We start from the raw sequence: 12,338 nt of genomic DNA, 5'->3' as shown, positions 1-12,338 counted from the left end.
GGAGTATACGCGCACTGTGGTTGTAGTAGCACTAAAACCAAAGACTTAGTAATGTTGATTAGGTGGATGTGATTTAAAATGAATAGCATGGCATGTAGTGCATATGATGTGTTGTGATGTGTGGACTGTTGTGTGTGGTCCACCTCTCTACTTACTGAGCTAGTGAGCTCATTCCACGTGTACACCCCTTTTTAGATGATTTTGCAGGTCATGCATCTGAGGAGCATGGGGCGGGTCCCACAGTCGAGTTTCCTGAAGAGGACTGGTGGACCCCTGAGGAGTTTGAGCACGGTGTAGACTGCGCATGTGAGAGCTGTGCTGCGGGACAGCAGTTCTGAGGCCGAGCTGAGCTCTCCCTTAGAGGCCGTGCTGAGCTCCACTACCGAGGCCGAGCTGAGCTCTTCTATGTGATGCCGAGCTGGGCACAACCCTTGATGCCGAGCTGAGCTCCAGCCTTGATACCGAGCCGAGCTGTGTACTCTGATGATTTTTGATGAATTCTTGTATATACTTGATATGTGAATTTTATTCTTTTTGTGTATATATCCTGCCTTCGGGCCCAAATGTATATAATTATTGTATCACCATTTGGGTATCAAGTATATGAGAATTATTTACAGGTAAAACTTAGTCTTCCGCTGATCTGATGAATTGATGTTAGTGTGTGTATGCTGTGGTGGAATACAGTATCTGATGATCCTGGCAGGTTTGGGTTAACCGGTGTTAACTCGGTCACCGCTCCGGTTCAGGGTGAACGGGGTGTGACAAACGGTGGTATCAGAGCCGTGATGCTCTGCTCCACTCACAGCATACCATTAGAATCCCGTAGACTCCATAATAGGAAAATGGGGTTGGGTAAAGATAAAAGCTTAAAGATTAAAAGTCAAAGAAAAAAAGTATAAAAAAATGAGGTTATGTTATAAGTTGCATTCATGGCATGCGTGAGTGTAGATAATGGGTAATTAGATTGGAACCATAACCTATAAAGTACTATTTCGACGAAATTTCGGCAGCATAACGGCGTAAAATGGGATTTCCAAAATTTTTACACAAAACCTAATAAACAACAGATAATAATATAACAAAGAGCACAGATAGAAGAAAAATCACATAACCACAAAACCACACAGGCACTCCACATGTGAAAACCCCACAAAATAATCCACTATCCAAAGGTATTTTATTCCATAAATGAGTCCAGTTACATTGCAAATACAAGGAAGTGAGAACAAATGAATAAATATACAATGTTTACAAAAAGAGAAAATGGATGAACAGCTGGGTGGGGAAGCCAAGCCCTCACTGGTCGTCGTCATCATCATCGATGATCACCACGTTCGCCGGAGGCCTGGAGTTGACGTCGAAGCGGTGATCGTAATAATCGAACCTCGCGTTCACCAGCCGTACCTCCCTCCGAAGCCGGCCATAGTCTGCTGAGATAGCGTTGGCCCTGGTGTCCAAGTCCTGACCCAGCCTAAGGAAGGACTCCTCCAAGGTGGCCTGCCTGGAGGCAATCTAGTCTAGCCGCCTAAGTATCTGAACCTGGCCATCCTGCAAGGCCCGCATGGAGGCTGTCTGGCCCTCGTAGTCGTAGGCACCACTCCCAGGTGGTGGGGCTCCAGATGGTGAGGCTGCAACTCTGGAAGAACTAGGGCCAGGACCTCTCGACTCCTGAGGCACCTCCTCAGGGATGCCACCTCCCATCAGATCCTCCTCCTCGTCCTGAGGAACGTAGTCCTCATCCTCCTCGCTGGACTCCTCCTCCATGAGGACATCCTCCATAGGGGCAGCCCTCCTACCCCTACCTCTCTGAGTTCCTGATCTAGGAGGTGAATCCATGAGGGTCTGAAGACCCATCTTCAAGAGATTTCTCCGGTCAAACCTATCAGCCGGAGTCTTCCCCTCCTCACCGCTCAGATCCACTCCGAAGAACTCGAAGATCCTAGTGAGGATCCTACCGTAAGGGAGTCCTCCATCCTCTGGGTGGGAAGTGTGGTGCTCCATCGTTCGGAGAATGATATATGGAAGGCACAAGTGCTCGCCGCCTCCCTCTGTGGCCGTGAAGATACAAAAGGCAATAAAAGCCGCCATGAAACCCACCTGGTTCCGATGACCTCCTCTGGGGAGCAGGTTGAACTGGATCAACCGGGCGAATAGACGAACCTCAGGATAGAAGGATGTCTCGGACTCCGGTCGACTGCTGCTGCCGCAGATGGTCTCGTAGATGAAGTCCGGTGTCTCCATGCTCATGAACGGTCCCTGAGGCCTACCCCTGGGGGGACTGTAGTATCGGTGTCCCGCCGCCGATATACCCAATATACTGGCCAAGGTGCCGACTGTCAGCTGGATGTCCACTCCCTTCACCAAGCTACTGATGGTGAACTCCCCGTACGGATATGACACCTCCAAGTTACAGTAGAACCGACGGACGAGCTGCTCGTAGCATGGTCGGTCCACCTGAAGAATAGAGTCCCAGCCCAATGCTGAGAACCTCTCCTGAAGCCTGGCCTTGTGGAAGTCCTCGACTACCACGGTCTTCTCCATCAACACTGACCCCTTCAGGAAGTTGGGCCAGTTGGCTGCGGCCTCGGCACTGAGGAAGTGCTCCTCATCATAGTCTGTAGGGTCAGACTGGGCAGGTGCAGGTCTCCCTATGCGAGGATCTGAAGAGCTGGTCTCCGCACTCTTCCGCTTAGAAGCGGTGGTCTTGCGTCGAACGCCAGAGGAAGATGGTCCCTTGCCGGTGCGTGACGACATCCTGGCAATAAGAAAAAAGAAGTAGGGATTAGTACAGCAAGAAAAGGACAGCAGCATTAAGAAGGGGAAATCCAAAATCAAATTCATGCGAAACAGAATGGCGACAATCTAGGAACGATAGGAAACCTATGACATGATGAACGATAGTTGACAACGCATAGGAACATACCAAAATAGTAAAATGACAGCAAAAGCAATAAACATAAATACAATGAGGGAATTCAAGTCCATTGTGCAAATTTGATCATAATGGAGAATAGCTTGAAACCCTAGGTCTAGAGCAAAATGCCGTAGTAACGGGATCATGAAAGTGCAAGAACATACCCAAATAGACTATGGAGTTCTATGAATACCAGTATGAATGAAAATCAAGGAAATCAATGCTAAAAATAAGGATTTTCATGGGAAAACATGGGGATTCCAAGCATAATGGATGATTCATGGAATCTAAAGCATAACAAGCACAAAACAAGTGAAATGCATCACAATGGAATCATCAATTGGGGAAAAGGATCAAAAATTTAAGAAACCCCCCAAATTTGGAAACCTAGGGCACAAATTGGGGGTTTTCCCCAAATGAAGAAACAAATTCCTATAAACTACGAAAGACTACAGTAGAATCATCATAAACACATGGAAAGACTATTCTATGGTGAAAAATAGGGAAAGAAAGCCTAGAAAGTAAACCCTATTCATACATTTCACCCAAATAGAAATTCTGGAAAAAGAGAAGAAGAAACTTACTTGAAGGAGAATGAGTTGAATCTTCTCTAAAGCGCCGAGTGGGTGAGTAGACTCGCGAGTAGAAGCGCCGAGGAGACCTCCAAGATCGGCCAAGGAAGAAAGGAAGAGAGAGAAAGGAGATGGGGAAGAAGACAAGATAGAACAGGGTCTGTAGGGCCCTGTTCGTATTTTAACTCGGGCAAAACCGGCGGGTATAACCGGCGGGCTCCTACCTGCCGGTGCCACCCGCCGGTTAGGGCAGTGAAGACCGGCGGGTATAACCGGCGGGCTCCTACCCGCCGGTTCATCCCACCGGTTATGGCAGTTGGGAAGATTTCGAAAATTTTGAAAATTTTCCTTCTTCTCTTGTTTCCCTTCTCACCTCCTAGCATGATTACATTGATTTTCACTATCGATATTATTCCTATGATTATTATGCTATGGTCAAGTGGGACCATTGGCATGTATGCTGTGGACCTTGCCTGTATCATGGAGTTGAGCTATGATTATTTACAGGCTATCATATACTACAACACCTCATGTAATGGCATATGATTGTGTGCCTAAATCAATTCTATGGTGTTTAATCAATATGGGATGTGATGTGTTCCAGGTACAGGGATACGATGGTACGTACTAGATCCGGTAGTAATGCCTGAGGTACCTCGCGGGGTCCTCGTCGGGTCGGTCGACCACAAAATCCTAGGGGGTCCTGTTCTGTGGGGCACACCTCACCTCCACTACCTCAAGAGACCCTTGGTCAAGGTGGGGCACATGGGAACCCACCTATGACTACACTTTCGGACCCTCCACCGGTCATTACACCGGGAGATGTTGCTACAATAATTCAGCAGTCGCAACAAGCTTTCCAACAGCAAATGCTTCAGCAACAGCAAGCATTTATGACTGCCATCCAGCAACAGTTGGATTTTTCTCAACCGAGTCAACCTCCCCGGGTACTCACTCCGTAGGACCCACCTATAGGGTCGGGAACGGGACCGCAAGTGGTGGGTACACCTCCAAACCCACCATTCGGTATTCCTCAGCATGGGATGCCTCCTCCATACTCCTACTATCCTGTCTATGCTCCCAACTTCCCGGCGACGAGTAATACGTCAAGGGTAGTGGAGTCGTTCAAGAGGAACTTACCACCGGTATTCTCTAAGGTGGGGAGTGATCCTCTAGAACCGGATCAATGGATCCAAGAATTGGAGAAGATATTTGAGGTGCTTGAGTGCACAGATGCCCAGAAGCTCATTTGTGCTGGGTTACAACTCAAGAAAGAGGCAAATTCTTGGTGGCAAGCCTCCAAGCCTATATTGATGGCTGCTCATCCAGAACCTACTTGGGAGCAGTTTAAGGAGTTGTTCTTGGACAACCACTATCCGTGCAGTTTCAGAGACCGAAAGGAGACTGAGTTCATGGCCTTAACTCAAGGAGGTAAGACTGTCCTTGAGTATCAGCAACAATTCGAAAGTTTGTTCCATTTTGCCCCAAGGCATATGCGAACAGCTGAAGAGAAGGCAGCAAGGTTCCTAAAAGGCCTAAAAGCATCTATTGGGTCTGTGCTTGAAGTCTTGGATTTGACCGAATATGGCCAGATTGTACAGAAGGCCAAAACAATGGAAGATAAGCAGAAGGGTGAACAGTCCCTCACTCCTGGACTGTGGAAGAGAACAAATCCATTCCCCGGTGTGTTTATTCCCCCAAGTGTTTCACCTTGGGGTGCCCCGGTGTTGTTTGTCAAGAAGAAGGATGGTAGTTTGCGTATGTACATAGATTACCGGGAGTTGAATAAGCTAACTATTAAGAACCGGTATCCATTGCCACGCATTGATGATTTATTTGATCAGTTGCAAGGAGCCAGGGTATTTTCGAAGATAGACCTTCGGTCCGGCTATTATCAGCTCAAGATAAAGAGTAGTGATATACCCAAAACAACATTTAGGACTCGATATGGTCATTATGAGTTCCTAGTGTTGTCCTTCGGGTTAACCAATGCACCGGCAGCATTTATGGATCTGATGAATCGAGTATTTCAGGATGTGCTCGACAAATGGGTAATTGTTTTTATTGACGATATCTTGATCTACTCCAAGACCGAGGAGGAGCACACTCAACACTTGAGAATGGTGTTACAGAGGTTGAGAGATCAACAGTTGTTTGCCAAGTACAGCAAGTGTGAATTCTGGCTTGAACAAGTTGGATTCCTGGGGCACGTAGTGTCTAAAGCCGGAATCGAAATAGATCCTGCTAAGGTGAAAGCAGTAGTGGAATGGGAAAGCCCCAAGAATGTTACTGAAATTAGAAGCTTCTTGGGTTTGGCTGGATACTACAGGCGTTTCATCGAGAATTTTGCTCGGATCTCAGCACCAATGACCAAGTTGACTAAAAAGGGTGTGAAATTCGACTGGGCAGAGGAATGTGAGAAGAGCTTCCAAGAATTGAAAGAGAAGTTGGTGACTGCCCCTGTGCTGACTATTCCTGAAGGCACAGGTGGAATGACAGTTTATACCGATGCTTCCAAGGTTGGTTTGGGTTGTGTTCTCATGCAACGCGGTAAGGTAATAGCGTATGCATCCCGACAACTAAAGGAATATGAAAAGAACTACCCCACTCATGACTTGGAACTAGCTGCAGTCATTTTTACCCTTAAGATCTGGCGACATTATTTGTATGGGGAGAAGTGTGAGATATACAGTGACCATAAAAGCCTGAAATATTTCTTCACCCAGAAGGATTTGAATATGAGACAGAGAAGATGGCTTGAACTCATGAAAGATTATGACTGCGATATTCAGTATCATCCCGGCAAGGCTAATGTAGTGGCAGATGCATTGAGTCGGAAGACACAGACTGTGTCGCTCTCATACTTAGCAGTCAGCTCACCACTTGTGCAAGAGGCGATGCTAATGGACGAAACCCTCTTGTATGAAGGGGCAACCTTAGAGCTTGAACCTCAACCGGAAAACCTTAAATGGTTGACGGTATCCTTATCGGCTCTACAGGTGCATCCGAAAATCAGGCAAGAGGTGATAATGAAGCAACCTTTGGATCCTGAATTGCAGCGGATTAGAGTTAAGGTTCAAGACCAAACAATGAACGACCCAGATTTTACCTTAGCCAGTGATGGGGCATTGATGTTTCGAGACAGACTGTGTGTACCCGATGATTTGGATATACAAGATAAGATAGTGAGAGAAGCACATAGCTCCGAGTACTCACTTCACCCAGGTAGTACCAAAATGTACAAAGACCTCAAACAAAGTTACTGGTGGCCAAACATGAAAGTCACCATAGCCTTGTATGTGGCGACTTGTCTTACCTGCCAGAAGGTGAAAGCTGAGAGACATCGACCTTATGGTACCCTTCAGCCACTCCCAGTACCCGAATGGAAGTGGGAAAGGATTACAATGGACTTCGTCACCGGACTACCAAGTACACCTAAGGGAATGGATGCGATATGGGTGATTGTGGATCGGCTTACCAAGACTGCTCATTTCATTCCTATCAAGACCAAGTTCTCCATGACCAAACTAGCACAACTTTACATGGACAACATAGTGCGCTTACATGGAGTGCCAGTGAGCATTGTTTCTGATAGGGACCCAAGGTTCACTTCCAGATTTTGGAAAAGCTTACAGCGTGCCTTGGGATCACAGCTGAATTTGAGTACAGCTTTTCACCCACAGACGGATGGCCAGTCGGAGCGAACCATACAGATATTAGAAGACATGCTCAGGGCATGTGCAATGGAGATGAGTGGCAGTTGGGAAGAATATATACCTCTTATGGAGTTTGCATATAATAACAGTTACCAAGCTACAATCGGAATGGCTCCGTATGAGGCATTATATGGCAGGAAGTGTAGAACTCCTTTGTATTGGGATGAGGTAGGTGAACGTCGAATGTTAGGACCTGAGGTGATACAGATGACTTGTGACAAAGTCGACGTCATTAGAGAACGGATTAAAGCAGCTCAATCCCGTCAAAAGAGCTATGCGGACACCCGCAGGAAGGAGATTGAATTTCAGCCAGGAGAAAAGGTATTTCTCAAGATCTCTCCTACTAAAGGTTTGCAAAGGTTCCACAGAAAAGGGAAGTTGAGCCCAAGATACATGGGACCATTTGAGATATTATCCCGGGTTGGCTCAGTAGCCTACATGCTTGCTCTGCCACCTTCGCTTGGGGATGTTCACAATGTATTCCATGTATCCATGCTGAAGAAGTACGTGCATGATCCATCTCATGTACTACCCGTGGAACCAGAGTACCTAGAAACTGATATGACTTACACAAAACAGCCAACTGAAATCTTGGACCGGAAGGTGAAAACCCTTCGCAACCGCTCCATTTCCTATGTAAAGGTGCGATGGGCTGATCATTCACTTGAAGAAGCATCTTGGGAGGTAGAAGAAGAAATGCGACCCAAGTACCCTCATCTTTTTGATCAACCAGGTACGCAATTTCGAGGACGAAATTTTTCAGAAGGGGGGGTAATGTAATATCCTGCTTCTTAAACCCGGTCTGATTTCGCGATTTGAACCGGTTTAACCATGCAGGAACCGAGCCAGAGGATATTAGAGCGGGTTCCTTATGGGCTATGATGGCACGGGTGACCTTAAACACCGGCTGGCCCGACAAGTCCGAGCCAGTGCCAGAAGAGACGAGAGTGCCCAAACCGTGTACGTGCACCTACCATAAGGCTATGTACGGATAAAACAGGTATTATATCCGTATTTTAAGGTATATACGTATGCTACATCGTATGCCTGGGGTGGGGTTCGAACCGAGGTCCGAACCCGGTCAAAATCCCAAGTTTTGGCTCTTAGGTGGGTATAACAGGTGGGTACACCCACCCACCTGAGTGACCCATCCAACACTATTCACTTAAGTAGGAATAGTATATAAAGCTTTATGATTTCTTTTCTTTCCATTTATTACCCTCGTACGTTTGGTGAGAAAAGTAAAGAGGAGAGAGAAAAGAAAGGGAAGAAGAAAGGAAGAGGAAGAAAGGAAGGATTTCAGTGGCGCCGAAGCTAGATCTTGCCATTCCGGTGCCGGGAGAGTAATCTTCAACTCTAGATCTACAGTTGGAGGTAAGAAAAGTTGGGTTTTATGAACATTCACCATACCCAAGCTTTAAACCCTTGATTCGAGTATGGTTTCTTGAGATCTTGTAAATACCCTTTGAAATGATGAATCTAAGGTCTAATAGATGATTTATGTGTCGATCTTGAAGGATTTGAAGAGATATTGACAAGATAGAAGGAGCATTGTGAGTTGGAAAGTGATTTGAAGGGTTTGAAGTCATTTTTGGGCAAAGAAGGTAAGATGGTTTCCCTCACTTGAATCTAACCTAGATCTAGGTTAGAACCATCCTATAGGACTTCAAAGGTGTGAATAATGGGTGGGGGAAAGTCCCATTTGATTCCCCAAAGGATGGAGAAGATAGAGAAGAGACAGAGTCATTCCCGCCAAAACCGGTGGGTACAACCGGCGGGTACCTACCCGCCTGAGAGTACCCACCTGAGAAGGCAGAGGTCCCTGGCCAAACCGGCGGGTAAAACCGGTGGGTAAAACCGGCGGGTAGGTCATAACCGCCGGGTATAACCGGTGGGTAGACAGCCCACCTGTCTTACCCACCTGTTTGGCCCCGAAGGTGATCCGTAGGTCCGATCGAACCCAAATCGGACGTGTGACCTTCTTTCGACGTTCTAAACACGATTTTGACATCGGATTTCATTAATTTTGATTCTAAAATGGTGAAGTACTAACCCCGCTCAATTATGTTAGGTTCACCAAATCCTACCCGATTCGCTCCGGATCTCACCCGTACCGAGCGGGAATCCTTGTACGCTACAAGTAAGTGGAGAGAGGACGTTTGGCCTTGTTTCAAGGCATTTGTTTGGCATTCATATAACTATATCTAATCTAGTCATGTCATCATGAATATGCTATATAGATTAGTCATTCCACTCATTGATGTGCATATATGCTATGTTTACTTTCAAATGTCAATTGAATGAGATGTTTATATGTTGAATGTGGACATCATAGAGCATAATGCATTGATAGACTAGATGCCGTGGTCGGCTTGGAAACGAATGCATTGGTGGCCCGTGGTATGGGACACGGAGGCACTATGCAGTCGTACTATTGTCATATAGGAGCATGCGGTATTAGGATTCTCACCATCCCGTGCTACGACCCTTCCCAACAGGGGTTAAGGTGTTGGGTTGCCATTTGGGGGGAAGCAGGGGTCGCGGTTGTCGGACACTGTGGCGGTTAGGCATTACGCCCGGCGAGTCATGTAGGACAGTCGGCAACCCCGGTGGTATTTCAAGAGGGCCAATCGTACTGCTTTTAAATTGCTGGAGTCAGCACTGTTATTTCATTTATTTACATTTCTGTTGAGAGCCGGTGGACGGCATTGTCTTTATTTTTCCGAGTACTCACGGTGGGCCTTCTCCAACAGCCCTATGGGCGTATCACGGGAGGGAGTTCGCAGCTCGTACCCGGAGTATACGCGCACTGTGGTTGTAGTAGCACTAAAACCAAAGACTTAGTAATGTTGATTAGGTGTATGTGATTTAAAATGAATTGCATGGCATGTAGTGCATATGATGTGTTGTGATGTGTGGACTATTGTGTGTGGTCCACCTCTCTACTTACTGAGCTAGTGAGCTCATTCCACGTGTACACCCCCTTTTAGATGATTTTGCAGGTCATGCATCTGAGGAGCATGGGGCGGGTCCCACAGTCGAGTTTCCTGAAGAGGACTGGTGGACCCCTGAGGAGTTTGAGCACGGTGTAGACTGCGCATGTGAGAGCTGTGCTGCGGGACAGCAGTTCTGAGGCCGAGCTGAGCTCTCGCTTGGAGGCCGTGCTGAGCTCCACTACCGAGGCCGAGCTGAGCTCTTCTATGTGATGCCGAGCTGGGTACAACCCTTGATGCCGAGCTGAGCTCCAGCCTTGATACCGAGCCGAGCTGTGTACTCTGATGATTTTTGATGAATTCTTGTATATACTTGATATTTGAACTTTATTCTTTTTGTGTATATATCATGCCTTTGGGCCCAAATGTATATAATTATTGTATCACCATTTGGGTATCAAGTATATGGGAATTATTTACAGGTAAAACTTAGTCTTCCGCTGATCTGATGAATTGATGTTAGTGTGTGTATGCTGTGGTGGAATACAGTATCTGATGATCCTGGCAGGTTTGGGTTAACCGGTGTTAACTCGGTCACCGCTCCGGTTCAGGGTGAACGGGGTGTGACACTAACAACCCTTAGGGCTTAACCTTAAAAGCCAAAAATTGGCTCTGTTGTTCATTATTCTACTGTATACTACGATGGAATAGTAAGAAGATGAAGACGAAGGAGACGGGGGCAATTGAACATGGATTGCAGCTTCTGCACCTATTGCTACTGCTGCTACTGGTTGTTGGACTGCAGCTACTGCCCCATTACTACTGCCGCACCTTCATCTGCTGCTTTTGGTTGTTGGTGCAAGCAAAGGCTAAATGATGAAGCCTCTTGCTGCTGCATAAGGCTACTACTGATACAAGCTATAAGGAAGGAAATTATTGTACAAGAAGGTGGTTGCTGCCCATCTTTTGCATTAGCTGCTATCTTGTTTTAATCATGACTGAGGATAGCAATTCACGCACTTGGAGCTTAGAAAAGCTATTGTCTAGAAGTTCATATGTTACTAGGCCTGAAATGGCTACAAACTAAAGCTGATTCAAGCTTGGAAGATTGCTACTACCTGGTTGTACATAGAGTTGATGCTGCACACAGCTAGGTTGGGCTGCTAGAACCTTCTTTCTGCTGTACACATACTCAATAAGATAAAATTCCACCACCCTATATGTTGTACAACAGTTTCATTAGGTAGGAATGAAAACCGGTTAGGGTTTCAAGCATGCAGCCACCCAAAATTTGGGAATGTGGTACCGCATGCAAATGAATTAGGTTAATTAAAGTAGAAAGAAGCATACTCGGTTAGGAATTCAACAAATTTGGGACTCAAATTTAGTCCCTATATACTTATTTTTTACTAAGTGGAAGAATTCCTAAATTTAGTAGGAGTTTAGGGTTTTAATTTAGCATTTACCCATCTCTGAGAACTCCCCAATTGGGAGGAATTTTAGCATACATGATATAAATTAGTAATTGAAGTTGAGATTAGTAAATTTAGTGAATTAGTTTTGGGTTTTATGCATGCCATGAGTTCTTACCTAATTTTGCTTAAGAAATCATGTAAGAATGCTCCCACTTCGACACTGATATTTTTTCGCTCCCCACTTAAGCTGAATTGGAGCTGGAGTGTCACACCCCACTCTCATAGAACCGAGCCGATGATCGAGTTAACTCCAGTTAACTCACAAACCTACTAGGATCAACAATGCAATAACTGCTATACAACATACATCTACAAAACTAAGATGAGACCTGTATTTTCAGTCAAAGACTTGTTCATAATAATACCTGTAATTGTTTACCAAATACTTGATACCCAAATTGAGTTATAAATTTATATACATTTGGGCCCGAAGGTATGATATATACACAAAATTTAACAATTTAAGTATCAATTCATCAAAAAGAAGTACATCAAAAGAATAAAAAAGAATCTCTCTGTAGTCACTGCTGCCATGCAGCACAATTCTCACATGTGCAATCAGCACCGTGCTCAAACTCAACAGGGACCCACTAGTCCTCAGAGGGAAACTCCACAGTGGGACTTGGCTCCTATTCTTTAGGTGGGTAACCTGTAAAATCACCTAAAAAGAGTAGTGCACATGGGATGAGCTCACTAGCCTAGTAAGTGGAAAGGAATACCACATA

This window comes from Macadamia integrifolia, unplaced genomic scaffold (assembly GCF_013358625.1).
Source record: "Macadamia integrifolia cultivar HAES 741 unplaced genomic scaffold, SCU_Mint_v3 scaffold1423, whole genome shotgun sequence".
Lineage (NCBI taxonomy): Eukaryota > Viridiplantae > Streptophyta > Magnoliopsida > Proteales > Proteaceae > Macadamia > Macadamia integrifolia.
The sequence above is the reverse complement of the archived record's forward strand: the minus strand, read 5'-3'. Positions refer to the sequence as shown.